The sequence below is a fragment of the Arachis hypogaea genome, chromosome 11 (genome assembly GCF_003086295.3).
Source record: "Arachis hypogaea cultivar Tifrunner chromosome 11, arahy.Tifrunner.gnm2.J5K5, whole genome shotgun sequence".
Classification (NCBI taxonomy): Eukaryota; Viridiplantae; Streptophyta; class Magnoliopsida; order Fabales; family Fabaceae; genus Arachis; species Arachis hypogaea.
In genome coordinates this window covers 93886809-93893615 of record NC_092046.1, presented here as the reverse complement: position 1 = coordinate 93893615, position 6807 = coordinate 93886809, and the positions used below count along the sequence as shown (strand labels likewise).

The window sequence follows — 6807 nt, the reverse complement described above, 5'->3', positions numbered from 1 at the left end:
CTGTCTTCATCCAATCATTCCTACTCCTTTCCATGGCAAGCTGTATGTAGGGCATCACCGTTGTCAATGGCTACATCCCATCCTCTCTGTGAAAATGGTCCAATGCGCTGTCACTGCATGGCTAATCATCTGTCGGTTCTCGATCATACTGGAATAGGATTTACTATCCTTTTGCGCTGTCACTACGCCCAGTACTCGCGAGTTTGAAGCTTGTCACAGCCATCCCTTCCCGGATCCTACTCAGAATACCACAGACAAGGTTTAGACTTTCCAGATCTCAGGAATGGCCATCCATGGGTTCTAACTTATACTCTTCCATACTCTTCCATTAACCAAGAGTATTTCACTTGTTTGTGCCTGTGCTGTGTTCTTGTATGACAGGTAGGAGAGGAGAGACATCAACTCCTCCATATACCGAACCAGAGAGGACCCTTCATAGACTGAGAAGGGAAGCAAGAGGGAAGAGAGTAGTGGGAGAAGAGGAATCTGAAGGAGAATCTGAGGACAATTTTGAGGAAGCTTTAGATCTCAACATGGATAGAGAAGTTCACAACCATGAGAGAGCTGATGGAAACAATGCCATTCCTGAGAGGAGGGTTCTTAGTTCATACATAAACCCAACCTCTGGGAATTGTGGTAGCAGCATCCAGAAACCACCCATTCAGGCCAACAACTTTGAACTCAAACCACAGCTAATATCACTTGTGGAGAATCATTGTTCATTTGGTGGAAGTGCTAATGAAGATCCCAACCAACATCTCACAAAATTCCTGAGAATTTGTGACACTGTGAAGTCCAATGGAGTCCAGGAAGATGCCTATAAACTGCTTTTGTTCCCATTTTCACTTAGGGACAAAGCAGCTAAATGGCTGGAATCATTCCCAAGGGGGAGTCTAACAACATGGGATGAGGTGGAAAGCAAGTTTCTGGCACGTTTCTACCCCCCACAAAAGGTCAATAGGCTTCGATCTGAGGTTCAAACTTTTAGACAACAAGATGGTGAAACTCTCTACGAGGCATGGGAGAGATTCAAGGACTTGACAAGGAAATGCCCACCAGACATGTTCCATGATTGGGTGCAATTGCATATTTTCTATGATGGACTTTCTTATGAATCAAGGAAGGCTGTAGACCATTCATCAGGAGGTTCATTGAACAGGAAAAAGACTGTGGAAGAGGCCATTGAGGTGATTGAGACAGTGGCTGAGAATGAGTACTACTATGCATCAGAAAGGCACAACACTAAGGGAGTCATGGAGCTGAACCATGTTGATACAATTCTAGCCCAAAACAAGGTGTTTGCCAAGCAACTAGCAGAGCTTACCAGGCAATTAGAAACAAAGCAAGTGGCTGCAATACACACACAAGATCAAGAGGAAGTAAGCATTGAAGGAGGTGATTGGGAAGAGGCCAACTATGTGGGAAACCAACAAAGGCAATCATATGATCCACATTCCAACACTTACAACCCAGGATGGAAAAATCACCCAAACTTTGGGTGGGGGAACCAACAAACCCAACCACAAAACCACAAACCTTACAACCACAACCAACATAACAATTCCACATACCAAAACTCCAACCAAAGATCATACCAAGCCACACAAAACACTTACCCCCAACCATCATATCATGGCCAAAATAATCAACTTACCCAACTTAATCCGAACCAACAATTTCAAGATCAATTAAACCGGATAGAAGGAATGATGGCAACTATGAGTCAAGACATAACCGAATTGAAAAGCTTCAGAGATGATGTGAGAGCTACCTTAAGAAACCATGGTGAAAAACTCAAGAGGATGGAGTCGCAAGTAGGAGAGCTATCTCAACAGGCCGTCAAATCAACTGCAGTGTTCCCTAGTGACACAGAAAAGAATCCTAAAGGGGAACAAAAGAGAGTGAGATGGGAAGAATGCAAGGCCATCACTATATTGAAGGAAGTTTCAGAAGAAGAAGGAATCAGGCCCTCAGAGCAGGAGCCAGAAATCTTGAAGGAAGGAGTGGAAGAAGTTAAGCAGGAAAGTGGAACTGAGCAAGCCAAGGAACTGCAAAAAGGCATGCTGGAAATATACCAACCAAAAGCACCATTTCCTCAGAGGTTAGGAGGAGGTGAAAAAGGGAAAACCTATTCAAGGTTTTTAGAGACATTTAACTCTCTCCATGTCAATATTCCCTTTCTTGAGATTCTCCATCAAATGCCTACACACATCAAGTATTTAAAGGAATTGTTAAGCAAGAAGAGAGTTTTGAAGGGAGGACAAACGGTAACAATGAACAAAGAATGCAGTGCTCTCATCAAGAAGGACACACTCTCTAAGAAAACGGACCCAGGAAGTTTTCATATCCCTTGCATCATAGGGGAAACAAAAATTGACAGAGGATTCTGTGATCTAGGAGCTAGCATAAATGTGATGCCTCTAACTCTTATGAAGAGGCTACAACTGAATGAGGTGAAATCCACTGATGTAATCATACAACTGGCTGACAAAACTCAGAAGCAAGCTGAAGGGGTAGTTGAAAATGTGCTGGTGAAAGTGGGGGATTATTACTTCCCCACAGACTTTGTCATTGTGGACATGGAGGAAAGCTACTTACACCCTATCATTCTGGGCAGACCATTTCTAGCCACTACTAGAGCGCTCATAGATGTAGAACAAGGAGAGCTAATTCTGAGAATACATGATGAACAGCTCGTTTTCAAAGTTTTCAAACCTGCATCTGAGCCTGAACCAGAACCTGAAAAGCCTAAGGATGATAGTAGCCATCTGTGTTTGGAGGAAAGTAATCCAGCAGCTGAAACTCTAAAACAGTCCTTGGAAGGCAAACAAGAGTTGCAAGAGTTAAAGCCACAAGAATCAGTGGAAACAGATCAGAAGGATCCTCCTGACATAAGGGTCAATGAAGAAATCCTCAAGAGAAAGGGAAGAGTGATAGGGAGATTGCCAAGAGGGTGGAGAAACAAGAAAATTCCCACTGAAGGTTTCTCTCCGGGAGATAACGTGATATCAAGTCATTATCTGCCAATCCCACCTGGCCTCAAAACCATTCCTTCCCAGCTCCCTCAAGTGTTCACAATCAGGAAAGTTCTTTCTATGGAACATTTAGAGGTCATGAATGAATCAAGTGGGGACGTTTTCATAGTGAGAGGAGAAGACGTCAAGCACTACAATCCACCCTAACAAGGGACAACCGTCAAGCTAATGACGTTAAAGAAGCGTTTGTTGGGAGGCAACCCAACCTGAGGTAATACCCTTTTGCTGTTTCTTTTATTTGTTTCAATAAAAAGGGGTGAAGTAGTTTCTGTGCATTGCAAAGAAATAAGTTTGGTGTTTCACACCAAACAATGAATTCGTAAATCAATAATTCAAAGGGGAATGTGTGACTCTAAGTTTGGTATTCCACCATAAAGATCAACTGAACACAACAACCTTTGAATTATATGAAAGGAACAACCATTCTAAGCAGTCACAGAAATGCTTAGAACCCTTAGCAGCAACTTCATTCCAAAGAGAACTCAAGGACTCAAAGAATAGAGAAGTAAGGGGGAGTCTAAGTTTGGTGTTCGCACACCAAAACTCGGATACTTACCCACACATAGTTGAGCTAACCACTCAAGTGCTTGAGAAGCAAGCAACTTCATCACTCTTTGCAGGAAAGGAAACAAGGATCTTAAAGCATGAAGCAACAATTAGGAGAAGAAGGAGAAATCAAATTGTTTCCTGGCAACAAAGAGAAATCAAGAAATTTCACAAGGTGGTATTGTTCCTTGATAATTCTTTAAAAAGGGCAAACAAAAGCATGCTTGTTCTGGTTTAGACTGTAAATGTTGAATCTTTCTGGAATGGGAAGTTGTTAGTATATTTGTCTGTTTAGTGCTTTGAATAAAGTGAATACCTAGATGTTTGGATATAACTTCACCCTCTTAAACAAGTGCTTGCCATGCTTGTTCTGTTTCTAAAAATAAAAGAAAAGTTTGAACAAAAGTAACTTGGCTCAATTAGTGACAATTCAAGTAGAATTAAGTGGTGGTATGCATGCTTGATTGTTTAAGTCAGATCACTGGACATAGAGTGTAGAATTATCATTTTTTTTATGTAGAAATTGAAAACTGTCTATGGATCTTGATGAATAAATGTCTTTGGCCATAAAAAAAGAAAGAAAAAGAAGAAGAAAAAGCCACTGAAAAAGGGCAAACAAAAAGCAAAAAAAAATTGAGAAAATAAGCTAGGTACCAATGGTTTGAACTTCTGAGACAAATGCCTGTGGTGTGTATGTATTAAGGATATGCTTGGATGAATAGGTTCTGAGGAGTGTTTCAACACTTGGTAACTTGGGTTAACTAACCCGGGATTATCAACCAAAAGTCCATTATCAAGAGCAACCTAAATACAAAACATTTAGTCACACAAAGAGGTGCTGGGCACCAATGTCTCAAGAAGAAATGTGAACTAAAGTGCCTAAAGTGGATATGTGTAGTGCACTGATAAGAAAAAGAAAATGCCAAAGGCTTGTGCAACACATGACACTAAGCAAACAAGGAGCAAAAGAAGCTCTAAGAAAAAGAAAAGAAAAACAAAGAAGAGAAATGTGCCAAGGACATAAGAATAACAAGAGGCCATAGCAGTGTTTGATGGATGCAATGAAAAAGTGATAATCTTACCTGATAAGTATGAAAAAGTGATGCTGCAACTTTCTGCATAAAACCCTTCTGATGAACTTCAAATGCCTGCTAATATAGCCAATGTAATTGCTTTCTGTTTCATACTTTCTTCTCAAATAACTCAGGACTTGCTTAGGGACAAGCAAGTATTAAGTTTGGTGTTGTGATGCCAAGGCATCTTAGGCTAGTTTCACTAGTATTTTTTTGTTAGTTTTAGTGGTTTTATGCACTTTCTTGAGCTTAAAGTAACCAAGAATGGTTAAAAGAATAACAAAGCAATGAACCATCCAAACAATATGATTTTGATGCAATATCCATGAGTTTTAGTTATATTACTTGAATGCTGTGAATGGAAGATTTCTCATGAAATTTTGCAAGACTTTGATGCAATTGTTTGGATGATTTCAGGAAAGAAGAGGCTAGGCAAGGAAGCAACAAAATCAATAAAGGAAGCTTGAATATCACATGTGGAGTTTAAGTTCCAGTTTAAGCCTAAACTGGAGCTTAAACGCCAGAATCATGAAGGCTAAGAAATGCTGGAATTGAAGTTTAACCTCCAGTTTGACCTCAAACTGGAGGTTAAACGCCAGAATGAAAAGTCTCACCAAAGAAGCATTCCACGTTTAACCTCCAGTTTGACCTCAAACTGGAGGTTAAACGCCAGAATGATAATGCCACTCAGGAAGGAGTTCCACGTTTAACCTCCAGTTTGACCTCAAACTGGAGGTTAAACGCCAGAATGGGAAAAGCACCAGGGAGCCATTTCCACGTTTAAGCTCCAGTTTGACCTCAAACTGGAGCTTAAACGTGTTCGACCAAGTTTTCTCCTCCAGGGTTGCTCTCTCCATTTCCACGTTTAAGCTCCAGTTTGACCTCAAACTGGAGCTTAAACGTGTTCGACACCTCCAGGGCTACCTTTCTAAGCTTCCACGTTTAACCTCCAGTTTAACCTTAAACTGGAGGTTAAACGTGTTCGACCTCCAGGATGCCTCCTTCCATTTCCACGTTTAACCTCCAGTTTGACCTTAAACTGGAGGTTAAACGTGTTCGACCTCCAGGGCTGCCCTTCCTATATCCACGTTTAAGCTTCAGTTTGACCTCAAACTGGAGCTTAAACGTGTTCGACTACATGACTCTCCAGGGCTGCCTTCTTCCATTTCCACGTTTAAGCGTCAGTTTAACCTTAAACTAAAGCTTAAACGTGCTTCTACAAAAGGCCTCACTGGAAGTGTTTGGCGTTTAAGCTGCAGTTTAAGCTTAAACTGCAACTTAAACGCCACTCTTGGAAAAGGTTTCTGGACCAAAGATATTGTGGTTTAAGTTAGTATTTGAGCACAAACATTAACTTAAACTTATTCTGGTATGAAACCCAATTGAATATCATGGTTTATGGGATTGGGCCTGAAGGATTGATGAGTCTGAAATTTCAATTTATTGAGTCATGTACCATTATTTGATTATCACTAAGTTGGCTCAATGAATGTTACAGAATTTGGACCAGCAGCCTCATCAAGATTATGGATCATAAACCCAAGGCAAAAGGAAAGCAGGGAGAGGCCTCAAAGCCCAAGAAACACAACAGAAGCTCAATATAGAAAGTGTATAAATAGGATAGAATTTAAGTTAGAGAGGAGGGGGACCTTCACTTTTAGCTAGTTTTCATATCTTTGTAATTGAATTCAGAGCTATGACTCACTAAACCCCCTTTCATTGGGTTAGGGAGCTCTATTGTAATTCAATGAATCAATAATAGTTTATCTTCTTCTTCAATCTTTTCTCTTGAATTTTGTTAGAAAGCTTCTCGATCTAATCCCATTGAGTAGTTGTCTTGGGAAAGAAACTACCCATACTTGGAATCCTTCGGAACCTTGGGAAAGGAATGGAGGATTCATGCTAGAGAAGCTTTCTCACAGTGAATTGGATTGGGGTTTGGATGGATATTGTGACATGTAATCCTACCAAATTGTGGTTCATGAAACTGTGTGGTATAATCAGTGATCGAGCATCATCTCTTCTTATGAACATTTAAACCAAGGGATTGGGAATTTGTTTGTTTTTAGAGAGAATTGGTGAGCCAAGGGATTGGGATCCAATCATATAAGATTGCCAAGCAAAATTCAATGAACGCATTGGTTGAGGAAGAG

At 40.6% G+C, this 6807-nt stretch overlaps 1 non-coding gene across 1 annotated transcript; it reads right to left on the bottom strand.

The window, feature by feature from the left end:
* Positions 1-959: 959 nt before the first annotated feature.
* On the bottom strand, positions 960-1063 carry LOC112725043 (small nucleolar RNA R71). Its single transcript, XR_003164174.1, has one exon. It is a non-coding gene; the product is annotated as a small nucleolar RNA R71 (small nucleolar RNA).
* Positions 1064-6807: the final 5744 nt, after the last annotated feature.